A 25532-nucleotide genomic window follows, 5' to 3' on the forward strand; every position below is an offset into this window, starting at 1 on the left:
CTGTTCAAATACTTTAGTGGAGTTGTGTTAGGTAAACTGTAATTATTGCAGAAAATACTACAAAATATTTTAATTTCATAATAGAAATTTCTATCATACTGCAATTTTTGCTATCTTTTAAGGTAATAGTTTATGCACTAACATGAAGAATTACCTTCACACATATTACATCTACACTCATACCTCCACTGATCTGAAGGTAAAATAAAGTGTTCATATTGCAAACATGTTCCTCAGCCACCGTGCAACAATCAATACCACACTAATTCGTGAGACCTCCTGAACTACGAACTGGAGCACAAAGAGAAACATGAAAATGGACGTGTGGCCCTACTGGGAAATGGTATTTCACTGTGCAAGAAAGGATTGCATTCTTGCTATCAGAGATAAAGGATTTGACAAGCTAATTAATTTGTCTTTTCCCTTACCTAAGTGCTTCCGCCACTCAAATCCTCCCTGTTCTCTGAAGCAGTGTCTGTCTCCAATATTGGCCGAAGCACAACCCAGAAACCTTCGTGACGTTCAGACATGGTTGCTTTCTGTTTTGAGGACACAGGGCAAAAGGTGAGGAGCCGCATTTCCCTGGGACCTGACCGGTGTTGTCATTGGAACTGACGTTTCTGTTGCCGGCAGCGCTATGCCAGCGCTGAGCACTCGATCCCATGTGCTCCATAACCAATACATTTTATGAGTGTTTGTGATATATGCAACCTTTTCAAGTAGGGCTTCGCAGTTTCTAATTATTAGTTTTTAATTTCCCAACCCAATACAGATCAATTCTTTGATTCAATAATTCACTAGAAATAATTCACTAGAAAAATGAAATTAAAAAAAACTATATGAGGACCTGTGGGGTGGCTCACGCCTGTCCCAGTACTTTGGGAGGCTGAGGTGGGTGGATGATTTGAGGTCAGGAGTTTGAGACCAGCCTGGCCAACATGGTGAAACCCCATCTCTACTAAAAATACAAAAATTAGCCAGGCGTGGTGGTGGGTTCCTGTAATCACAGCTACTCAGGAGGCTGAGGCAGGAGAAACGCTTGAACCCAGGAGGCTGCTGCAGTGAGCCAAGATCACACCACTGCCCTCCAGCCTGGGCGATAGAGTAAGACTCTATCTCAAAAAAAAAAAAAAAAAAAAAAAAATCTATACAAGTTACAAGCCCCAAGTTTTAAAGATTCAACAGATATAACTTTACTGTTAGTTTCTGTATGTACCTCATCAAGAACAAGTAACAGACCACATGTGGGCTGGCACTGGTCCACTGACCGCACTTCTTTGTGGAGGACTGCTTCGAGTCACTGGAATCACCAGATTCAGGGTAGGGACCCCTCTTGCCTCTGTCTAAGAGTGGTACCGGTAACCACGAGGCTGAATCCTGCCCCACAGTCTTTTTCAGTCTCTGTGTGAGCACTTTCGCCTGTGACATGCAGCTCTCATTTCACACCAAGTTCTCTTTTCTCTTACTGTCCTGATACAAGTGTAGCTCCCCATGGCCCCTTCATTTCCACCAGCCTTGCAGTCCCTGCTCCTTCCTGAGGGCCCCATATCAGTGTATGATGAGGGGCCTTGAATGCCATGCTGAGAGAGGAAGCTTCTGAGCTGGGGGTCAACTCTGAGAATGTGTTGTGGCCTTGCACCCAGCCAGGACCTCTCCTGGGCTAAGCGGTCAGCACCAGGGAGTCCACGTAGAGCTGATGCCTCCCTGTGGTGGGGGAACAGAAAGGATGGGGCAGCTCCCCAGAAGGCCTTGGGATTTCTTAGCAGAGATAGGAACTCCCACTCACACTCTGCCAGGGGTCCGCAGCAGTTCTAGAGCTTGCCATGTGCTCCCAGGAAACCATACATGTTTCTAAAATCATGCATGTATCTTTTTTTGTCACCTACATTTTTTAAGGACCCAATTCCGATTTCCTGCCCTTATCATCTCTCCTTCTCATTGATACTTTTCCCAGTAGATGTAGCTTGACTCATTACCAACCACTGCCAATTCACTTAAGCTTTCACCTTTAATGTTTTAAAATAACAAGGGAATTCAGAAGTATAGAATGTGGAAGTCTGCCCTCATCATCCTCACAGGCCTGTGCTCCTCAATCCCATTTCCATGAGTTAAGGAGTTTTAGCAACTATTAACAGCATGTCCTTCCCAGTTCTTGCCTACACATTTCAAAACACTTATCTCTCTCATCACTCAAACTGGGGGAGCAGGATCATGAGCAGCCCTGTGGAGACGCCCAAGTGGAGGGGAATTGAAGACTCTGGCCAGCCACCATATGAGTGTTTGGAAGCGGGTCCTCCAGCCTCAGCTGGGCCTTCAGATGACAGAGCAGCCTTGGCTGGCATCTTGACGGCAACCTTGTGAGAAACTGAGTCAGGACTGCTCTGAAGCATTTGTTACCCTCAGAAACTATGAGATAATAAATAAATTTAAGCTGCTAAGTTTGGGAGATTCTGTGTTACACAGCAATATAATACAACTTTCATTTCTCTCCAATGACTGTTAGTTTTTAGTCCCTCTGTAGCAAAGCCCCTCAAAAGAGCTGTCTGTACGCAGTGTCTCCCTTTCCACCCTGTTTTCTCCCACCCAATCCCATCTGTTCTAATACATTCACTGAGGTCTGCTCCCTGTGACACTAGGATGTGTAGTTGAAATGTTCTCATGTTCCCTGTTGCAGGCCCTGAGATGAGGATTCTTAAACAAGCAATTTGTTATGGAAGTGCTCCTGAGAGAACAGGGGAAGGAAGTAGGGAAGCAGGACAGGGAAGGGGAGGAAGTCAAGTAAGGGTGAAATTTCAGGCAAAGTCCAGGTCTCAGAATGATCTTGATGGCTCTGGAGAAAATGACACTTTACAGCTATCTGCATCCTTCTGGTGGGGCAGAGACTCAGCTACTCCCCACAAGCCTGGACTCCAAGCCACTGCTGCCTACTCTCACCCCAGGCTCCGGGAGCTCTAACTCACAGCCCTCAGTTCAGGTAGCATTAAGGTGAGCCCCTTCTAGGAGTACTGTTATCCCTTCCTGAAATGAGACTCTGTCTGGGGCTGCCCTGGTCCATAAGACATATTTTTCTGTCCTCAAAGGGACAAGAATGATAATTGTGCTTGTCCCATAGCAATGTGTGGTGCAAACTACACTAAAACCTAGATACTAAAGGCTCAGCTTAGTTCTACTGCCAGCAGCTCTCAGGCCCACACCTGTGGAAACAGACATTGGAGGGAGTGTGTTACCTGACTCAGATCAGCATGGCAACCCCAGCTTACTCACACAGAAATGGATGAGTAGGCTTGAAGAGGAGGGGAAGGGTGTGGTTAGCGCCTTTTCCCACAGTCTGTGGGAAGCCAGCTGCCACCCAGCCAGCATGTCTTATGACTTATTTAGTTTTCAGAACTGCCCTTGAAGCTTGAACATCTTTTCCTGTAAAATGGATTATTCTACTTTCTTGCTTTAGTCTGGGACTCTGCTCTTGTGGTCTGGTGAGATTTTTGTACATGTGGGGCCTGAGAACACTTTTGGTAGAGCTGTCTCTGCTGAGGTCTTCAGAAGGACCTTTGGGTAGCCTCATGTCTGTCTTGGGCTGCCAGGACAGAAATGCCCAGGTGGCTTCTCTAAGGCCTGATGGCTAGAGTGAACATTCAAGCTGTTCACTCATCCTCAGCCCAGGCCGTGCACTGTGCTCCTCCCAGAGCTCTGACATTCGTTCACCATGGAAAAGGTGTGAGGTAGAAATATAATATTTGTTATTTATAACCCCTCATTGCTTTCTAAAGAAAATGAAGCCCCAGGACTATTCGTTGAAGGTCATGGAAGGGAGAATACAAAATTGGAAGCAAGGTGGGGAAGAGTTAAATTGTTCTGCAGAAGGAGAGGGAAATATATGGGGAGGGGTGGGAAGTAGAGGCTGAAGCCTTGTGGAGGAGGATCAACTGGGAGGGGAATGCACATGGCCTGGGAGAAACTTTGCAGGGAGAATTACAAAAAAAGTTAGAGTTTGCTGTGTGCTATGCGATGTGATCCTTTACTACATCTCTCCTGTTGACACTTCAGAACACTATCAGTTTCTTACTTGAATGCATTGTGAACTGGGTTTTCTTTGAAGGAACGAAGAGGAATGCTGAGTCTTGCTTCGAGGTTGGTGAGGCGTGGATCAGAGGCTCCCAGTGGAAGCTGCCATGCCTAGGTTCAGGGTTACATGGAGCACTAGGTACCTGTATGCTATGCTCTCCAGTCTGGCCATTCCCTTCTTTAAGGAAAAGAACATTTCAGGTAGAGGGCACGACCAGAGAAAAAGGTAAGTTTGGAGAGGGAGGGAGAGACCAGAGTGGGTGGGGGATGTATGTGAGTCTGTTGGGAAATGGGGTGAGGAACAGAGGCAGAAGATGGTGCTAATAGGTGAATTAGTCCATCCAGGCTGCTCTAACAGAGCACCATACACTGAGTGGCTTATAAACAACAGAAACTTATTTCTTATGGTTCTGGAGTCTGGGAGTCCGAGGTCAGGGTACCAGCTTGGTTGGTGGCTGAATTTCTACAGTGGACCCACTTCTGGTTGCAGACTACTGACTTCTAATTGTAGTCTCATACCGTGGAGAGCAGAGAGAAGCAAGCTCTCTCAGGATTCTTATAAGGGCACTAGTCCCATTCTTGAGAGCTCCACCATCTTGAAGTCACCTAATCCTAATTATCTCTCAAAGGCCCCACCTCCAAATACTATGACACTGGGGGGTAGGGTTTCAACACATGAATTTTGTGGGGACACAAACATCCCGCTCATAACAGTAGGTTAGGACTCCAGGTAGGGCCTTGCTTATCTTCCACATCAGAGGTCCTCTCAGCTGTCCTGCCACTCAAAATCTTAGGGTAATCCAAATACACCTCAATGCACCATGTGGCCCAGGCTTGATTCAGTATCACGTTCAAAGCAACACAATTCACCTTCATTGTGCAATTCATATTGTCTCTTATAATCCACTAGCTTCTTCCAAATGGAACCCTCAGTTCTATAGGTAAGAAGGCTCCCACTTGCAGGGGCAACCACCACCTTAGGAAATGGCCATGGCACTGGGCAATCCTAGGCTGCTCTGGATGGTTCATAAGGCATACCCCAGTGGCAGATAGACTGGCATTGGGGAAAGTGGTGTCCTGTTGGCTGCAGGGAGGCATTTTGGACAACCCACTGCCTTTCTGTATGTTCTTGCTAAGGTCCCCAAAGAGCTTCCTGGCAAAGACATTTTAGACCTTTTAACTACTTGGCAAGTGGCTTACTAGTCCTTCTAAATACAGCAGATTAGTCAATGGAAATACAAAACTTTAGAAGAAATTCATTGAAAGAGCTATTGAATTGGGGAGGTTTTGCCAGAGTAAGTATTTTCTCTATGGAATTCTGATCTATTAATTTAGTAATCCTAATTATGGTTTTGCTAATTTGGAGGTAATTTCAGAGAAAGGGTTTTATTCCACTGGGAACTGTCAATAGGTTAAGAGGATTTTGCTTTTCATTTGTGATGTTTCAAAGGAATGTCATTCTTGCAACAGCTTCAACTATTTTTTGCTTATGTCTGCCACCTTGCTGCTCAAGGTTGACAAGAAAATACCTCTGCTTGTTAGCTCCCATGGCTGGTTTCTTGTATACCAGCTGTGCTCTCTCTACCAACTCTCCTAGGGACCAGCAGAAGATATGTGCAAAGGTGAATGTACTGCATTTTCCAGGAGTTTCCATTCTCTTCATTATCTTCAAAAGGATGGCCAGACTATCAGAGTAGAGGCCAAGCCTTCCTGGGCCTTTGGGCCTCTGTGTACCCAGTGCCTCTGTGTACCCAGTGCCTTTACCTAAAACATTCTCTCTCCTTCCTCTTACCAGGTTCTTTTTATTTTATTTATTTATTATTATTATTTTTGAGATGGAGTCTCGCTCTGTTGCCCAGGCTGGAGTGCAATGGTGCCATCTCAGCTCACTGCAACCTCTGCCTCCTGAGTTCAAGCGATTCTCTTACCTCAGCCTCCTGAGTAGCTGGGATTACAGGTGAGCACCACCACACCCAGCTGATTTTTTTGTATTTTTAGTAGAGACGGGGTTTTGCCATGTTGACCAGGCTGGTCTCAAACTCCTGACCTTAGCTGATCCGCCTGCCTCAGCCTCTCAAAGTGCTGGGATTACAGGCATGAGCCACTGTGCCCGGCCACCAGGCTCCGTTTAAGTCATGCTTGGGTTCTCAGCTGCAGCTCCCTTTCGGAAGTCTTCTCTGACCCTATGTCAATATCCACAGCCATGGACTCTGGAGCCATGGGCTCCACACCTATGCACTCATTAATATCAGTCATTTCATTGGATGTTTCATAGGCACCTCAAACTCAGCATGTCCCAAACCAAATGCATCATTGCCCTCTCCCTTCCACCTTCATCCCTTCCCTCTCTTCTCCTCTGAACCTGCTTCTTCTTCCATGCTCTGTGTTTCCAGGCAGGGCACTATGGGGCTATCCTTCTAAATACAGCAGACTAGTCACCAGAACCAGAAACCCAAGGGTTACTTCAGAATCCTCCCTCTCCCTTACCCTCACATCTCCCTCCACTCTACTGTATTCCAGAATCCAGTAGATCCCACTTCTTAAATCTCTCTCAGATCCTTTCTTCCCTTTTCTTCCTCTCCTTGGCCTGGGATGCCATCCTCATTTGCTTGAATTACTGTATTGGTGTCCTAACTGGCCTCACCGCCTCTGGTCTTATCTCTCATCCTGGCCACCGTAGTGATATCTGATGTGAACCATACAGATCACGAAATTATACTCCTTGTTCTGGCTTCTCCACTTTCCACAACATCTCTCCCATTGGATATCATCTAAATTCCCATCTGGTGACTGCTGACTTGTCTAACTTCATCTTCTGTCACTTTGGACCAGTTAAGACTTTTAACATTGCAAGGAAGAGAAAATCCAACTCAAATTGACTTAAACAAAAAGGAAATATATTGGTTCACACAACTGAACATCCAGGGAAAGATCTGGCTCGGTTTCAGGCATGGCTGGATCCAAGGGCTCAAGCAGTGTCATCAGAAAGCTGTTTCCATCTCTCAGCTCTGCTTTTTGCTTTGTTAGCTCCCTTCTCTGGCAGGCTTCTTTTCCTGTTGTGGTGAGATAGCTGCCAGCAGCTCTAGACTGCTACCTCCTCACAGGAACAAATCCAGCAGAAAGAGTATCCCTCTCCTATTTCTGCTCAAACCAAGTACCAGGATTACCTTTGCTTGGACCTGATTGGCTTGCCTTGGGTCAGGTGCGCACCCCTTAAACAGTCATAGTGGTCAGAGGAAGGCGATGCTCTGGTAATCCTGGTCTGAATCATTATTTGCTCATCCCCAGAGCAGGTTGGAATCAGCTTTTCCCAAAGCACATAGAATAAGAGTCGGGGAGGGCAGCTTTCCCCAGAAACAATGGAGAACTGACTCTAGGAGCAGATGGAATGGAGAATGGGCTGGTCAACACAGGTGAGCACTGCACCCTCCCTTCTTGCAGGACCGTCCCTCGTGCCAGCTCTCTTTCCAGCTCTCCCTACTGGCTGACTCCTTCTCTATCAAGTTGCAGCCTATGTGCTGCCTCCTTGGGGCCTCCTTCCCTAGCTCCCCAGAGACTTGGAGGCCCCACCTCCTGCTGTTCCCAGGGTCCTTTGCTTTGCAGCAGTGATGCTGCTACAATGTGACTTTGTTTGTTTGTTTTTTTTTGAGACAGAGTCTCGCTCTGTCACCCAGGCTGGAGTATAGTGTCATGATCTCGGCTCACTGCAACCTCCGCTTCCCAGGTTCAAGCGATTCTTGTGCCTCAGCCTCCCCAGTAGCTAGGATTACAGGCACGCACCACCATGCCCAGCTAATTTTTGTATTTTTAGTAGAGACGGGGTTTCACCATGTTGGCCAGGCTGGTCTCGAACACTTGACCTCAAGTGATCTGCCCGCCTTGGCATCCCAAAGTGCTGGGATTACAGGCATGAGCCACCACGCCCCGCCACTACATTGTAACTTTGGGCTTTCATGCCTCTCTCTTCTAGACTGTGAGCTCCTTGAAGACAGAGACTCTCTCTTTACATTTCGGTATTGCCTGTATCTGGTACAGGGTCTGGCCTAGAGTGGGTCCCTATTAAGTGCTGAATGAGAGAAGTTATAAGGAGAATGTGGATGTCACATGGGCCCTAATCCTGCATGTCATCAAGGTAGGAAGAATAGCCAGGATCATGGATAACAGAATGAGAATCCATAAAGAGCTCAGTAGCCTGGAAAAATGGACCAAATCTGTCAAGATGAACTGAAATAGAACTAACTGTGGAGCCCTATATTGAGGTCTAAAAAGCCTTTGTTTGGGTATAGGGTGGGGGTGGTAGGAGTATCTGGAAAAGATGCTTAGTTGTCTTTATGTGGCTACCTAAAAATGCTAAGATAATCTTGGGCCACATTAATGGAAATATACTGTTTCTCCCTATCTCTTTACTATTTAAACTCTGATTCTTGGCACACCACCATCGTTAGTCCACACAATATCCCTTTCTTGTTTTGTTTGTTTGTGTATTCCTTTTATCTCCATTCCATTCCCATATGGAATACATTCTTTTTGTCTGTATGCCTTCCTATACTTACAAAGTTTGTATTGCTGTTGTTTTGAATTTGTGTGAGTGGTGTGGTGTCATGGAGCACATTCTATTTCTTATTTTTCTCGTCCAGCATTTTGCTGTTAAATTTCCACTTATGTTGCCATGAGTATACCAACTTCATTGCTTCTAAATGCTGAATCCCCACCCCACATTTTACCTATCCATGCTCCTGGTGATGGACACCCAGATTGATTTCAATTTCCTGCAACCACAAACAATTGTGGTGAACATCCTTATACATGTGCCTTATGAATCTGAATGAGAATGGAATTGAGATATATGCTCAGGTGAGGATCTGCTGGAACAGAGGCTAGTCCATCCTTATTTTACCTGGCAGTGCTAGGTTGTTGTCCCAGGTGGGTGCACTATTCAACACTCTCACAAGTGGTTAGAGTTCCATTGTTCCCACACCCTGCTGCCAATACTTGTTACTCAGCTTCTGTTTTTGCCAGTGTAACAGGTATAGTCATATTTCACCGTTGTTTTCATTTGCATTTCTTGGATTACTGATGTGGTTTGCACATTTTTTACTTTTATTAGAAACGGGTTTTCCCTATGTTGCCCAGGTTGGTCCCAAACTCCTGAGCTTAAGCGATCCCTCCAACTCATCCTCCCAAAGTATAGGGATTACAGGAGTGAGCCATTGCTCCTTGCCTGATTATATTTTCAAATGCTAGTGAGCCTTTGGGTTCTCTACTCCATAAATTGTCTGGTCATTATCTTCTGCTCATTGTTCTATTGAGATGCCTGTCTTTTTGTATTAATTTTCAGGAGTTCTTAGAATTTCCTAGATATCAGTCCCTATCTCTACCTGGTTTTGGACAAGGCAAATACTTTTCAATGGTCCTGCTTACTCTGATTTGTCTGGTCTGAGAACTGTGGTGAGTTCTGAGGTTCATATCTTAAGAGACCATGATGAGCCTGGGACAGAGAAGAGACACTTGGTTTATGAAACTCATCAAGGAGGAGCTGTATCAGTAAGCGAAATTTACAGGGGTGCTGATTTCAAGCAATATAAGGAAGGTATTTCCAGTGATTAGAGACACTGATGATAGGGTATACTCTCTGGAGCAGCAATGAGCACCAGAAACAGCAGCAGGGGTGCTTAAAGAGAAGACAGACAGTGACTTGTTGGGGAGGTTGCAGAAATGTTTCCAGCATTAGATGGTTCATTCCAACGTTGATATTTTCAGACCTTTTCTGAGTCACCATGTGTTGAAAGTCAGAGAAGGAATCGTGGAAGAGGAGAAGGGGAAAACACAACTTTAATTCATTTTTCTTCTTTCCTTATGAGCTCCCCATATTCTTCATTTATCACACGGTGGCACTTCATTCTGCTTTGTCCTTTACGTGAGTTGCACACACACACACACACACACACACACACGCTTGCGCATAGCCATGTTCATACAATCACTTTCACTTTATGAGACACACATGCATGCCATGTAAGTACATAGATACACACCAACATCGCAATAAAGCAGTATATGCCCCCAAAACACACATGGTAATACACATGTATGAAGGAACAGAAAAGATGTGAGATCTTTCCTTCACCATCATAAGGCTCACAGCTGACACTTCTATAACAAAAGACAGGTTAACAAGAGAAAAACATAACAGATTTGTTTAATCAAAGTTTTATGTGACATGGGAGACTTCAGAAATGAAAATTCCAAAATACAGGGAAAAACGATCTATTTTTATGCTTCGGTTTGATGAAGCTGGGACAGCCATGTAGAAATAGGATTGCACAAAAAGGGTATGATCTCATGCTAATAGACTTAGTGGGGAAACCCAGCAGGGCCTGTCTGTCCAGATTCTTGCTGGGCCTGTCTGTTCAGCATCCGCTCTCCCAGGTACAGGATAGGACCCTTTCTGGAATAGGGGTCTTATGACTCCCAAACAAGGTAGGTCAGAGAATTTCTTTATGGCCAGCTGTTACACCAAAAGGTGTGGGGGGAAGGTAAGAGTAATAGTTTTAGGTTTTATGGCTGGCTTTGGGGTAAGGGGGTTTTGGTTTCTTCAGTGACCCACCTGGGGGAAGAGGGCTTCTAGTTTCTATGGCTGGCCTCAGGAGAGAATGAGGGGCAAGAAACAGGAGGGCAGGGGAATGTCACAGAGAAACTTTGCTCCTGAGGCAGCTTCTGAGGTCTTCACTTTGGGGCATCATTTCCTGAGCCCCAACGTGTTCACGTGCCCCATGCATGTTGGGTGTGTTCACAAAGTGGAGGGAGTGGTTCTGGGTTAAATGTGAAAGGCCACACAGTCCTCCATCCTTCTTGGTGTGGAGGCTCCATTCGTGGTGGTCCAATCCTGCCTTCACTTCTGAGGGAACCCAGAGCCTGTGTTCTGCAAGAAGGTAAATATTTGATAATTTACCTCATTCCAGAGGCCAGAGGCCTGAGCAGAGACAAGGAACCAGAACCCTTGGTTCCAAACTCCCTCCGCTCCCAGCCCAGTGTCTCCTGGACTTCCCTTCAGTCTTTTCTGACAGAGCTAAATAAAACTCTAGAATTGGCCTGTCTCCTCCCAGGAAGACCCCTTTCAGACTATTGCTTTCTAATGTTGTAGCATCTTGGTCATTGAGCTTCCAGGCCTTGCACGCCCCTCACCCTGGCTTGGGGCTATTCTCCTAAGTGTATGTGAATGAGAGGTCCAGGAAGCAGAGTGTCTCAGCGTTGGGCTGGGGGTGAGGGGACTGCAAATCTGGCCAATGGAAGCTGTCTTGTGGGTTGGGGTTAACTCTGGGACTGGACTGGTCTTTTTGATCTTTTTGATCCTGTACCTCTCAAGAGCTTCTGGGCAGAGTCAAGCAGCTGAGAAACTGCCTGCTGGACCTCGGACTTAAATACCTAAGGCAAGGCAGATAACACTATGCACCAGTATCAATCACATTGTCTACTGCACCTTGGCCAATTTCCATCACTTACTCGAGTCCAGTGAACAGGACATTCTCACATAACAAGTTACATGGGGCAGGTTTATTACTTATAGGTAGGCAGCAAGGGACAACAGAAACCTAGGATTCCTGGCGAGCCAATCCCCATGGCTCAGGAAAGAAGCAAAATTGGATGGACTCTTGTCTGAGTGGGCTCCACTTGCACTGCAGCTGAGGGACCCCTGAAAGCAGCCTGCTCTGGTTTTTCTACCCCATGGTAACATGACTTGCTGGGATAAAGTGTTAAAGGATATCCTGTTCCACGAGGGAGAAAAACAGAGCCAGAACTGTTGCAACCACTTCCTCCCTATCTCAGGATGTTGCATTCCCAGGACATTCTACAGTTAATCTTTTTTTTAAAAAAAATTTTTTTTTTTTTGAGGCAGAGTCTTGCTCTGTCATCCAGGCTGGAGTGCAGTGACACGATCTTGGCTCACTGCAACCTCTGCCTCCTTGGTTCAAGTGATTCTCCTGCCTCAGCCTGCTGAGTAGCTGGGATTACAGGTGCGTGCCACCATACCCAGCTAATTTTTGTATTTTTAGTAGAGACAGGGTTTCACCATGTTGGCCAGGCTGGTCTCAAACTCCTGACCTCAAGTGATCTGCCTGCCTCGGCCTCCAAAAGTGCTGGGATTACAGGCTTGAGCCACTGCACCTGGCCTCTACAGTTAATTTAAAAATTATAAGTGAAAAAGTAGGGAGAACTGGTTCAATCCAAGGCCACCTGGACACCTGGAGAACTGTCCTGCACCTAAAAGCTGCAAAGATCCAGTGCAACACTGCAGACAGGCTCTTGCTGATTGCGGAGGAGAGAAGAAAAGGGCACTAGACAACTCGGCTGGGAGAAGATTTCTCAAAAGACGTGATGGGGATAAATGTGCCACCAGGAGCCCTGCTGCAAGTGGTCACCCACTGAGGCTCTGTCGGACCAGATGGATCTGTATAATTTAGGTCCGTTCTATCTCCAGCTCTAGCTGGTTCTGAGCCCTGCAGGAGGCAGCCAGGCACTCAATAGGCTGCCCAGACGGTTTGAATGCAAGAGGTCCGGATGGAGATGCAGGGAGCTAGCTGAGTTACGGGCGCCTGGGGAGGTAGAGATATGTAACATGAGGGGCAAGCAAAGGCCACGGCACTTCACGACAAAGATTAAAAAAATAAAAAAAAGAGGCCCTGGAAAGTCTTTCCTCACCATGAAGTACAATAAAGACTAGGAAGCATTTAAGCATGATCAAAGACATGAAAAACTCTAAGATTGTGGAACTGAGCACCAGACTAAAATACATGCGCCTCTAAGTCTGATGCTTATTGAGAAAAAACTCAAGAAGTTTGCCGAAGGACATAAAGTGTCTATAAAACCTTGTTTGTTGCATGTAAGTTCGGGTTTCTTTAATCGAAAGATTGTCCTGATGTCATAGTGAGTAATAAAGCTGTGTGCTGATGCAGACACTGCAGAAATCTTTAGGAAAGGGAGAGCCTCTCTCATTGGAAGGGGTCTCTGCATTTCCCACCTGGGTAAGATTTGTGCAAGGCAGAGCCTTCAGGAATGTGGCTTCAAGTTGTTACGGCAGGTAGTTAGACAGGAGCAGGGCAGGAGAGGGCTCCCCACAAACCAAGAATGTCAGGTGACCATCAGGTGATGGTCAGGTTGTTGTTAACTGTCTCTCTAATAATTTGTCACAGCAAGCTCCAGGGAAAAGCAGTCTCCCAATAGACAGAAATACCTGAAACTGGTGATCAGCAGCTTCCTAATAAGATCTCAGGAATTGGGCCAGTGGGTTCAAGCATGTGCTCTAAGAGGCAACATGTCAGAGTTTAATTGGTATATGACCTTCTAAGAACAGGTGACTGGTAAAGGAAGAACGCCTCAAGTGAGCATGTGTACAACTCCAGTAAACACACTGCACATGCAGCCCCTCCCAAGTGCTGGCAGGCCACTGTGCACATGGACAGCCCACCCCAAGAAGAGAATCAGAAGAGAAGGGAGACTTAAGACCCCAGAAGTATGCCAACATATAAAACCCCAAGTCAAAGCTCAAACAGAGCACTCGACTCTCTCAGGTTGCCTGCTTGACCCTCTTCCAAGTATACTTTACTTCTTTCCATGCTGGACCTAAAGCTTTTTAATAAACTTTCACTCTTGCTCTTAAACTTGCCTCGGTTTCTCTTCCTTATGCCCCTTGGTCGAATTCTTTCTTCTGAGAAGGCAAGAATTGAGGTTGCTGCAGACCTGTTTGGATCTGCCACTGCTAACAATGTCAGACTTTGGGATTTCAAAAACGAGTAAAAAATGTTTTTAAAAAGGGAGGTAATACTAGGTTGAAAATTTTTATTTTGCCAACTAAGGACATGAAAAATACATCATTCCATCATTTCATAAAAATAGGAAGGGCATAATCTAAGAAGGACAAGCCTTGAATGGAACACATTTAGCTTGAAGTGGAACCCAGGTGTAACTGACTGAGTCTATTTCCCACATCCATGCTGGAGCGGGACTTGATATTTGATCACATCCCCCAAAAGTCAAATAGGATTCCGCAAATCATTAGCAAGTAATGCAGATGTTACTGATGATTTGGTGAAGCAATGGGATAGAGTGGCCTTGTAAACCACAAAACAGAACTAAAGTGACCCCCCCTCGCCGTGACTGTGAACTTCTCCTTGGTGACCTCATCTCCAGTTACCTCATCTCCAGCTCATCATTCCCTTTGCTGCCTCCCAGAAAGGTTGAGGTGGGTGCCGGAACGTCAGTTTATTGCTTTTCATAAAAATGGGCAGACCCAAGAGTGAAATAGTTGAAATCTGTAATCCAAACCTCTCAGCCTTCCAGCTTCCTAGGGTGCCCTTTCCACAAACATCTAGGTAAAGGATGCCAGACTGCTGTGGGAAAACCAGTGCTGCTCCCAGCAGTGCCATCAGTAGGGGAACAGGGTGGTGGAGGAAGCCTGTGCTCCTCACTGGCCACCTTTTTCCTTAGGCCCCTGAGTTTTCCTCTTGTTGGGGGCCCCTTTCTTCAGGCTACCTCCCGGGAGAGTTCCAAAATTTCTGTGAGTTTATTATGCAGTGCCATTTAGCTTCCTCTTTGTCTCATCCTTTCCAGTCCAAAGGAGCCCTGGGGCCTCTCTTTGCATAATTAAAAGATCCATTAAGGTGTTTTCCCAAACAAAAGAGCAGTTTTCTCCCTCAGAGGAATTCTATCATCCTCTTAGGACAACCATCTCCAACTGCGGTGAGATTTAAAAATAATCACACACACACACACACACACACACACACACACACACACACAATCAGAATGAAAGAGAGAGAGAGAGAGACAGAAACATCAGGCATCTCTTCCCTGTGGTTGAGGTACAGGTGGAACAGATTGTAACCGGAAGCTGCTGGGTTGATTTACTAGAATGCGTGACTCCAGGAAAGCATGTGTGGCCAGCAGTTCCTCTGTGTCCGCAGGTAGAGACTGAATGTGGAGTCAGGTAGACGGAATGTCTGGTGCTTCCACCCCAGGATGAGAGATGGCTCCCCTTCAGGTCTGGAAGAGCTCTTGGTCTGCTGCTCCCAACTCCTGCCTTTACCTTCATGCAAGAATCTCCTCAAGGCCACAGCCAAGTGCCTTTCTTCCTGTGCAGTTTACATGGGCCCTGCTGTCCCTGTCCTCCATGACCCTCCTGGTTCCTGTTTCCCCTTTTGGGCTTTGCCTTTTGGAAGCCTTTCCTAGTTCCCCTTCTGGGCTGACCCAAAGGCAGGCTAGTGCCTCAGCACAGGCTACAGTGGAGGGCCCTACCCTGGGTGTTGTTTCTTCATATTTAGGGCACTTTCCATGTCCCTTGTAGTGCTAGTCTCAGAGCTTAACCAAGTTAAGCTCAAGCTGGTCTCTACGGTCTGGTCCTCAGGGCAGCTGGAGGGTCATAGCCCTGAGCTGGCCCCATGGTCCTCAGGGTTGGGGTATCATATCCCTGGGCTGGTCCCCATGGTGCTCAGGATTTGGGGATCATGGTCCTCAGCTGGTCCAAGGCTGGGGGATCATAGCCCTGGGCTGACTCCACATCCTCAGGGGTGGAGATCCACTGACTGTGAGGCCTTCCTCTCTCTTTGTGCTGGCTGCAACTCAATCCTACTCTTTCAGAGGCCTCTTCTCTCCCAGGAAGCCTTGTCAGGCTGCTTGAGATTGAGAAGAACACCATTGGGGATGTTGTTAGCATCATATTCAAGAAGAGTGTGGATATTTGGGTGATGTCCAGTGGCTCTGGACTGGAACTTCCCTGTAAATGCAGAAACCAAAGGTAACGGGGTTAAGCCTTTCAGAAGAGAATCACTCCAGGCCAGTCTGAAGGGGAAATGAGGTTGGAGTGTGAGCAGAGTCCCCTGGGGAGGTCAGTTCCCAAAACTGCAGGGTCGTCAGTCTTCATGGCCTGTCTCTGAGCAGCAGTGCAGGGGCTGGGAAGACTGAGCAAGTGTTCTGAAGGCTGGAGCTGGAAGCTTGGGGAGGAAGAATGTTGTTTTCTAGCATGGATCAGTGTCTTCGTCTTTTCAGGCTGTAACAGAATACCATAAACAGGATGGTTTATAAACAACAGAAATTTATTTCTCACAGTTCTAGAGGCTGAGAAGTCCGAGACCAAGGTGCTGGCAGATTCGATGTCTGGTGAGGGATTGCTTCCTCCTAGATGGACTTCTTGTTGTGTCCTCACTTGGTGGAAGAAGGAAGGGTCTCTCTGGGGCATCTTTTATATTTCGGTTTTTGGCCTTTTTTTTTTGAGATGAGGTCTTGCTCTGTCACCCAGGCTGGAGTGCAGTGGTGCGATCATAGCTCACTGCAGGTTTGACCTCCTGGGCTCAAGTGATCCTCCCACCTCAGCCTCCTGAGTAGCTGGGACTACAGGCACACACCACCATGCTTAGCTAATTTTTTTATTGTTTGTAGAGTTAGGGTTTTGCCATGTTGCTCAAGCTGGTCTTGAACTCCTGGGCTCAAGCAATCCGCCTGCCTTGGCCTCCCAAAGTACTGGGATTACAGATATGAGCCACTGCACCTAGCCTGGGGCATCTTTTATATGGGCACTAATCTTATTTACGAGGGCTCTGCTCCCATGACCTAATCACTTCCCAAAGGCCCCGCCTCCTAATACCATCACCTTGGAGGTTAGGATATCAACATATGAATTTTGGGGGGGAAACGGACATTGAGACCATAGCTGTTAGTATTCCCTCCCTTCTTCCACACCAGTAGAGTCTTCACTTTATACGGAAAAGCAGCAAGTGGGGTGAGGGCTATGGGAGTGGGAAACACCAAGACCTTGAGAGGTCGTGGTCCCATTTTAGTCCTTAGCAGAGCACAAGCATCTGCTCAGGGAAGACAATATTCTTGCCTTTTGGGCCATTGCAGGTGGAATTGGTGGTAAACAGCCCCAAGCCCGGCTCTTGCCCCATCATTGTTGGGGTGTCGTTATTACTTTTGCAGGCTGAACATTTATTTGGGTGTAACAGGGTTCTCTTGAGCCAGACCAGTGTCCATCTCTTGAATTCAGGTGAGGCTAGATATCTCTGGAAACAGTGGGACAGGATCCTCTTTTGTGTGGATTATGGTCCTTTGGGAAGAATCCTCACCTAGGGGAACAGGCGGCCATGCCAATAGGTTTGCTCAGCAGAAGTCATTAGGGGACAGGAAAGTTCTGGGTCCTCTGTCTCTATCACTGACTTCCACAGACTCATGTCTGGGTGCTAAGGTATGGGAGAGCAGGTGGGTGGCATGGTTGGAATCGCAAAAGTCATTTTCCTAAAATTCTGTCAGGCAGTGAGGCACAAGCAGCCCTGCTCCAGATCCCTTTGATAGAGTGGCATGGGAGGAGGGAGGTTCTGCTCTGCTTCCAACTGCTGGGGGCACAGCTTTGCATCTGGAGGAATGGGCCCTGGCTCCACAGTGGTGCCAGGTGGACCCAGTGGTACCCAGCAGAAGCGTCAGTGTCAGGCAGACACAGTTACCAGCAGAAGAGAAATACATCAGCTGTCATATAGCAACTGACCAGCCATGTCCATGAACATATGTGGGACACCTGCTGGTACTCCCAGAAACACTTTGGGTTGGGGGATTTGCTTGTTGGCAGCCTTGGAATGACATGAGAAGAAAAAGAAACCAGGTTTTCTGTTGAAGAAAACAGAACCCCATTTTTGTCCACAGACAGATCCTTCCAAGCAGCTGCTCTGTAGAAGGGCTGGGCCTGTAGGTTCCTGCCTCACATGTACCCCAGAGATGAGAGGCTGCCTGGCAGAACTGCCGCTGGCTGTGGCTTGGGCTGTTGGGGTCTTGGGGCCTGGATGCAATGTGATCTGACCCTGTGCTGCGCAGACCACCCAGCTCATAGCCCTGGCTGTCGCCAGTGCCTGCAATTTCTCAAGGTGAAAGCACTCTCCAGTGGGTCATTCGTCCGCGTCTGAGTGGTTTTCTGTTCGCGGAATCATTTATTTCTGGTGTCAGGGAGGCCCAGGGCGACTTTTCCCACTGGCTGTAAATGCTCCGAGCATCATCGATTCCTCTACTCCCATCTCCGGAAATCTGCTGGAGCAGCAAGTCTGTCTGGGATTCCTGGCTGGAAGGGCATGGGGCAGGGCAGGGGCCGGGGTGGCTTTGGTTCCCTCCCTCTCAGCAGAGGCAAGTGGAGGGATGCTGAAGCCTCCCCATCTCTCCAGGGAGCATCCTCATGGTTTGGGCCCTGTGTTGGAGTTTCCTGATGTGCAAGTGGGGAAGTGTGGCTAGCTTGGCTTGTAATGACATCTGACACTCTTGAAGCCCACCCTTGAAGCCCACCCAGGGCCACTGAATGTGCCCCAGCTTGGCTGAGGACTCCCTCAGAGGGCATTCTCCTCCTCTCAAAGATGCCCCCAGATCTCCATTAATCCTCCTGTCAGTAGGCTGCAGCCCATCTAGGTAGGGACGGCAGCAAAACCCCAGACTGTAGGCAGGGGCACCACCCAGCCCCAGGTGGAGCAAAGTGGACTGGAGCCAATGTGATGCACTCACCTCACATCGTGATCATGAGACTTTGGGGACCTCATGAGAACTTGCCTGCATGTGAATGCCTGTGTGCCATGGCTGCAGCATGTGTGGGCCTCCATGTCATCTTTGTGTTTGCACATGATCCTGTGTGATGAGGTGGGTGCTCGTGTGCTTCTATGTGTGTTTATGCATGCATGTTCACTTGGGTGTGACTTGTTGTAGGTGTTCATGTGTCTGAGTATGCATGTGTGTCTGTGTGTATGCTGGTATGTTTGTATCTGTGGTTGTATGTCTGGTGTTTGCATTGCTGTGTGCATGCATACTCATGGTGTTTGTGTGCCTGTGTCTCTGTGTGTGTGCATGTTCCTGGTATGCGTTTGTGTGTGCATGCTCATGGTGAATGTGCCTCTATGCGTGTATGCTCATGGTGTTTGTGTGCTTGTGTATCTGTGTGTGTGCATGCTCATAATGGGTGTGCCTGTGTGCATGCATACTCACATGTGTGTCTGTATGCCTATGTGTGCATGTTCACTGTGTGTGTGCATGCTCACGGCATGTGTATCTGTGTATGCATGTTCATGGCACATGTGTGCCTGTGTGCATGTTCATGGCATGTGTCTCTGTGTGCATGCTCATGGTATGTGTGTCTGTGTGTGACGCATGCTCATGGTGTTTGTGTGCCTGTGTCTTTCTGTGTGTGCATGCTTGTGGCGTGTGTGTGCCCATGTCTGAGTGGGATGTGTGTGGGGCTTGTGCCTATGTGTGTGTGAGGATGCCTGAGAGTGTGCACCTCTCTCCAGTTCTCTCTCTCTCTTCTTAATCTTTTTTACCCAAGGATTTATGGAAAATTCCAGGGTGGAGGTGGTGGCTGGGGAGGGAGACCCTTAGCTATAGTCTCATTGGCCTCAGAGCTGCTCTGGAGCCAGAGGGGACAACATTTCCCAGGCTCTAAGAGCTTCTCCTGAGAGAAAAGCATCAATCTGCTTGTCAAAGGGAAAATGGCCATTTGTCCTTGTCTAGAAGGACCCCAGGGCAGGGCTGGACCTGAGTAATCGCTGTCTCCTGGGCGCAGCACCAAGTAGGGTAAGTAACGGATGAGCTCAGGGTCTGGCAGGCTGTGCACCCTGGGGGCTGACACAGGCAGGCAGCCTGGTGGGGGTGGGCTGCAGCTTGGAAGAGGTGGGAGGGTCAGGAGAGGTGGCGGCTGAGGGAACTGGCCTGGTGGAGGTTGTGTTGGGGCTGCCTCAGTTGGCAACTGGGGCGAGAGGCCAGGGATGAGGGGTGAGCCTTGAGGGTGGGGTGGGGCCCCATTCCTTACTGATAGGCCAGGAGGAACATGGCACTCTCAGCACCCAGAGACACTCCCAGCCCTGACCCTACTTGCCAGGCCCTGCTGTCAGGAGGCCCTGGGTGGGGAAAGGGTCTGTTTGGGGATTTCCCTGGGGAAGGGAAAACTCCTCTCCATTTCCTCACCTTTCCTCTGCACTGTCTCCTCAGTGTCTTGGGCAATCCTTGCAGGTCTTCTCATCTGGGTGGGTGTCTGCTGTGTGACTGCCTGAGAAAACTGATGAACTTTGAGATCAGGCCCTTATCCTGGGGTGTGACTCTGCCACTGACCTCTGACCACAGGCTTCTCTCTCTGTGCCTCTATTTCCTCCTGTGCAGTGGATAGGGCCCTTCCTGATCCGCCCATCTATGATCCTAGGGCTGGTAAGGCCTTTCTGGGAGCAGGAGGAGTGGGGACACCCCTGTGCATACTCTTCCCCTCCTTTCCCTTTCTGTGATTTGCCCCACAACAGTGATGTTGCTGTGCTGGTGGGCATTGCAGAAGGGTCCCTTCCTATTGGGATAGTCCAGGCCTCATGACACCCCAGAAGCGAGTGGGCAGGAACCTGTGGTTACCTAGATGATCCATCTGGGCTTGGTCCTACATCCGGGGGTGAGCGGGAAGAGGAGGGAGCCATATGCTAGGGCTCACATTGAGGGGATGAGGATGCCACAAGGGTGGGGCTAGATGACGCCTTCCTCCTGGTACAAGTGACTCTTCAGCCAGTGAGGAGAGCACATTGCACATGTTTATTTGGCCCGTTCGTCTAATGTTGACTGAACTCTTACTCTGGGCTAGAGACTCTCCTTTGGCCCAGAGAACCCAGACTATTTTCAATCTTTGAGGCTCCTGGTATATTGAGAAATGAAGGTCCTGAATTCCTGCCCTTCTGTAGTTCTCTCCTTGTTGAATCCGGGCCAGTCTTGTGGCTTGCTTGGGCAACAGTGCAGCAAAAGGGACATCGTGCAAGTTCTGAGGCACGATGGAGCTTTACAACCTCTGCTTTCAGTCTCATGTTGCCCTAGGACTCCCTGTAAAGGAGCCCATGCTAACATCCTTGAATATAGGAAGCCCTGTGCAAACAGAGTGAGGCCCAGCCCACTCTCAGCCATGTCAGTCATCCCAGCTGGGCCTAAGCAGGTGAGTGAGGCCGTCTTGGTTCCTCCACCTCCAGTTGAGGTACCAGCTGGCTGCAAGTGCAAGAGTGAGTCAGCTGAAACCATCTGTTGCAGAAACAAGTTGCTCAGTTGAGCACAGCCCAGATTGCTAATTTTAGGCTACTAAGTTTTGGAATAGTTGTGTTTTTTTTTTTTTTTTTCATGTAGCAGAGGCTAACTGAAATAGAAATTTGAAATAGGAGTAGAGGTGCTACTGTAGCGAAAATTTAAAACATATGGCAGCTGGGCATAGTGGCTCAAGCCTGCAATCTCAGCACTTTGGGAGGCTGAGGCAGGAGGATCGCTTAAGGCTAGGAGTTCAAGACCAGCCTGGGAAACATAGCAAGACCTCAACTCTAAAAAACAAACAAACAAACAAAAATTAGCTAAGTTTGGTGGCTCACCCCTGTAGTCCCAGATACTTGGAAGGCTGAGGCAAGAGGATTGGTTGAGCCCAGGAGTTTGAGGGTGCAGTGGGCTGTGATCCTGCCACTGCAGTCCAGCCTGGGTGATAGAGCAAAGACTCTGTCTCTAAAAATAAGTAAATAAATAAAATAAAAATAAAATACACAGATAGACTTTGAGACTTCATGGCAGCTGGAGGATGGAAGGATGACAAAGAAACTGTTAGTGGACAATGGGAGAACAGTGAGGAAGCTGTTATTGGAGGCTGGAGAAAAGGCAACCTGTGTTATATAACACAATTAGTGTTGTTTGGAGGATAGAAAATGTAGGTAATAAGCCTGTGGATCTAGCTAAGGAGATTTCCACAGAGAATATTGAAAGTGCCTACTGGCTTCTTTTAGCAGCATAAGATAAGGTATCATAAGGGAGAGAAGAATTCAAGAAGGAGCCATTCAGTTTTCAAGCAAAAGCTAGACGCAATATAGACAGTCTAGGACAGTCTCTCCAGCAAAAGATACTCAAAATAAGAAATGGTCCCAGGGTAAAGAATGAATCAATATTGTGGCTGTAAGACTCTGTTTAGACCTCAGAAAGATTTAAGCCAGTACCTCGTAGATCCTCTTAGCTAGACAAAGGAGCTTCTAAAACAATCCGGACACCAACCCAAAGTAGAAAGAGATGTAGCTTGGAAAGTATTATAAATGTGGCTTTTGAAGCATGGAGTTGCTCCCAGCCAGATTCATGGGAAATCCACAAAAAAAGAGAATCGTCTTGGGGAAAAAAATACTAACTTGGATTAAAAGGGACAGAGGCTGAGTGTGGTGGTTCATGCTTGTAGTCCCAGCACTTTGGTAGGCTGGAGTGGGAGAATGGCCTGAGCTCAGGAGTTTGAGACCAGCAGCCTGGGCAACACAGTGAGAACTTGTCTCTACTAAAATTTTTTTTAAAAAATTAGCCAGCTGTGGTTGCGTGCACCTGTAGTCCCAGTTACTTGGGAGGATGAGGTGGGAGGATTGCTTGAGCCCAGGAGTTCGAGGCTGCAGTTAGCTATGATCACACCACTACACTCCAACACTCCAGCCTGGGTGACAGAGACAGACTCTGTCTCAAAAAATAAAAATAAAAAGACAGAAACAACAAAATGAGAAAAGATCTCTAGGCTTCCAACTTTTTACAGGCAAAAAACAGAGATCCAGCTGCAAATAGGATCTATTCATTTTTGAAAAGGGAGATGTCTCAGATAGTGGAGCCCAGAGTATGAAGCCAAGAACCAAAGAGAACAATAGATTAGGAAATCACTCCCAGGAAGCAGAAAATAGGTCCCAGTCAAAGAAAACTCCTTGCCTTTAGAGTAGAGGGAGCTGATAACATCTGCCCAGCTAGATTTCAAAATCACTATGGAATAGTGACTACATGTACCTCCCACTTGCCTCTCCCCTTTGTTAAATTAATTAATTAATTAATTAATTTAGAGACGGGGTCTTGCTTTGTCACCCAGGCTGGAGTGCAGTGGCTGGATCATAGCTCACTGCAGCCTTGAACTCTTGGGCTCAAGTGATCCTCCTAACTGGGGCTGTAGTCAAACACCACCATGACTGGATAATTTATTTTTTGTTATTTTATTTTATTTTTTGTAGAGACAGTATCTTGCTATGTTGCCCAGGCTGATCTTGAACTCCTGGCCTCAAGTGATCCTCCCACATCAGTCTCTCAAAATATTGGGCTTGCAGGCATGAGTCACTGTGCCTAGCCTACCCCCCTCTTTTAGATGGGGGTTTCTCTTGAGGGATATTCTATCCCCATCTCGTTATGGTATGTTAAGTGTGTTGAGGTGAAATAACTTATCTTTTTAATTCCTAAGTCTTTGGATCAACATAAGCTCTACCCACGGAACGACACCTAAGTACCCTGATCAATCTCTGCTTCTGTGGTTCCTTGATGTTCCCCTCCTTCTGTGCTATATGTAGGGAACAAGAATTGCTTCACAGGAGCCCTAATATCTTAGGTGACACTTTCTATAGGGGAAGCACAGGCAGCCCTGATGGGTTCCCCCAGTCATCTTCTCCTTTTTTGAAGGATAATACTTGTTCACAGCTGAATCACTCTATTGGCTGGTTTCCTGCCTATAGAATCCCAGAATAATGGCAGCTTCCTTTCATTTTTTCCTGTCTCTGTTCCATTTAGTCCAAGCTGGCAGTGTTGCTGGTGACATGATATTCTCAAAATCCTGGTGGGTCTCCCGTGTATATTAAGGGGATCCACTTCATTAGACACAGAGTTCTTTACAGATTCTTCCTCGGTAGCCCCATCTCTATTCCCGGCTCCTGCTGATATGGTTGGTTGGATCCATGATTTGTACGTCTAACAGCTCCAGCAGAAGATTGCTCAGCCACACCCTTGGTATTCTCTCTAGAGCATGCCTTAGCATCTTTTATAATATGGATGAGTTGAGAATATTCCAAATAATCGAGTTCTGGTTCCTTTTTGCTTAGTAGCTCCTTCTCAGTTTATCTCTTTCCCCTTGCATTTTACTAAAAACAGTAAGGAGAAACCAGACTGCACCTTCCATATTTTGCTTGGAAATCTCTTCAGCTAGATATCCAAGTTACTTCCAAGTTCTATTTTCCACCCAACACTAGCACACAACTCAGCCAAGTTCTTTGCCACTCTTTCCTCCGGTTTCCAATGATAGGCTCCTTATTTCAATCTCAGATATCACCAAAGACATCTTTAATGTTCATATTTCAACTGATATTTTGTTCATGACAATATACATTTTCTCTAAGATGACAGGTGCTTTCTCTGCTGTGCTCTTCCTTCTGAGTCCTCACCAGAGTATACTTTAATGCCTATATTTGTACTGATAATCTCTTTCGACAATCTAGGCTTAAAATTCCTCCAGCCTCTACCCATCACCCAATTCCAAAGCCCTTACACATTTTAGGCAGCACCACCTCTTGGTACCAAAATCTGTATCCGTTTTTTTTAGAGCTGTCGTAACAAGTTACCACCAACTAGGTGGCTTAGACCAATGGAAGTTTATCATCTCACAGTTCAGGAGGCCAGAAGTCCAAGATTAAGCTGTCAGCAGGGTTGGATCCTTCTGGAGGTTGTGAGGGAGAACACGTTCCATGCGTCTCCCTGGCTTCTTGTGGTCACTGGCAACCTTTGGCATTTCATGTCTTGTAGTTGCCTCACTCCAATGTCTGTCTCCATCTTGACATGACTGTCTTCCCCATGTTTGTCCTCTGTGTCACTTTATGGCCTCCTTAGAAGGATACCAGAAGGTCCACCCTAATCCAATATAATGTCATTTTAGCAAATTACATTTGCAAAGACCTTATTTCTGAATAAGGTCACATTCTGAGGTCCTGGGGTTGACATGCATTTTGGGGGGGACACTATTCAACCCTGTAAAAAATTAATTAATTTCTTAACTCCTACAACCCTCTGAAGAATACTTGCATAGACGCATGAGAGAGGAATGAATTTATTTCAAAAGAGACAGTAGGAAACACCTGGTCCCATGCTTGGTCCAAGGCTGTGATACCTTCCATAGTATTCATTGTGACCTTTCTTCTCTTCCTGGACTTTTTCAGTGTAGTGTTCCCGGGTTACCCCAAATAAAATTCAACCCATCTTGTACCCTGATTGGGATTGACACTAAATCACTTGTCCTTGCTTTATTTTCTTTCTAGCATTTATCACTATTAACAAAACTTACATTTTACTTATTTCTTTTGTTCATTGTTTGCCTTCCCCACTGGGATAGCCTCTGTGAGGGCAAAGATTTTTGTTCATGTATTCACTTCTATATTCTCAGCACTCAGAACAGTGTCTGGTACATAGTAGGTGCTCAATAAATAAAAAGTTGTCATATAACTGAATGCATGCGTGAATTAAAGGACTCCTGGAAACTGGGCATCTAGCTGTTGTGGACAGGGAGCCCATTCTTAGTCATGTAGTGAACCCTTAGAAGAGGCAGGGCCAGGCCTCCAGAGTCCTTGCTTTGAGCCTCATGGGTCTGTTGGACAGTTTCAGAATCTTAGGAAATAATTGGGATGGTTGGTTGGCTGGAG

Source organism: Pongo pygmaeus, chromosome 16 (genome assembly GCF_028885625.2).
Source record: "Pongo pygmaeus isolate AG05252 chromosome 16, NHGRI_mPonPyg2-v2.0_pri, whole genome shotgun sequence".
Taxonomy (NCBI): domain Eukaryota; kingdom Metazoa; phylum Chordata; class Mammalia; order Primates; family Hominidae; genus Pongo; species Pongo pygmaeus.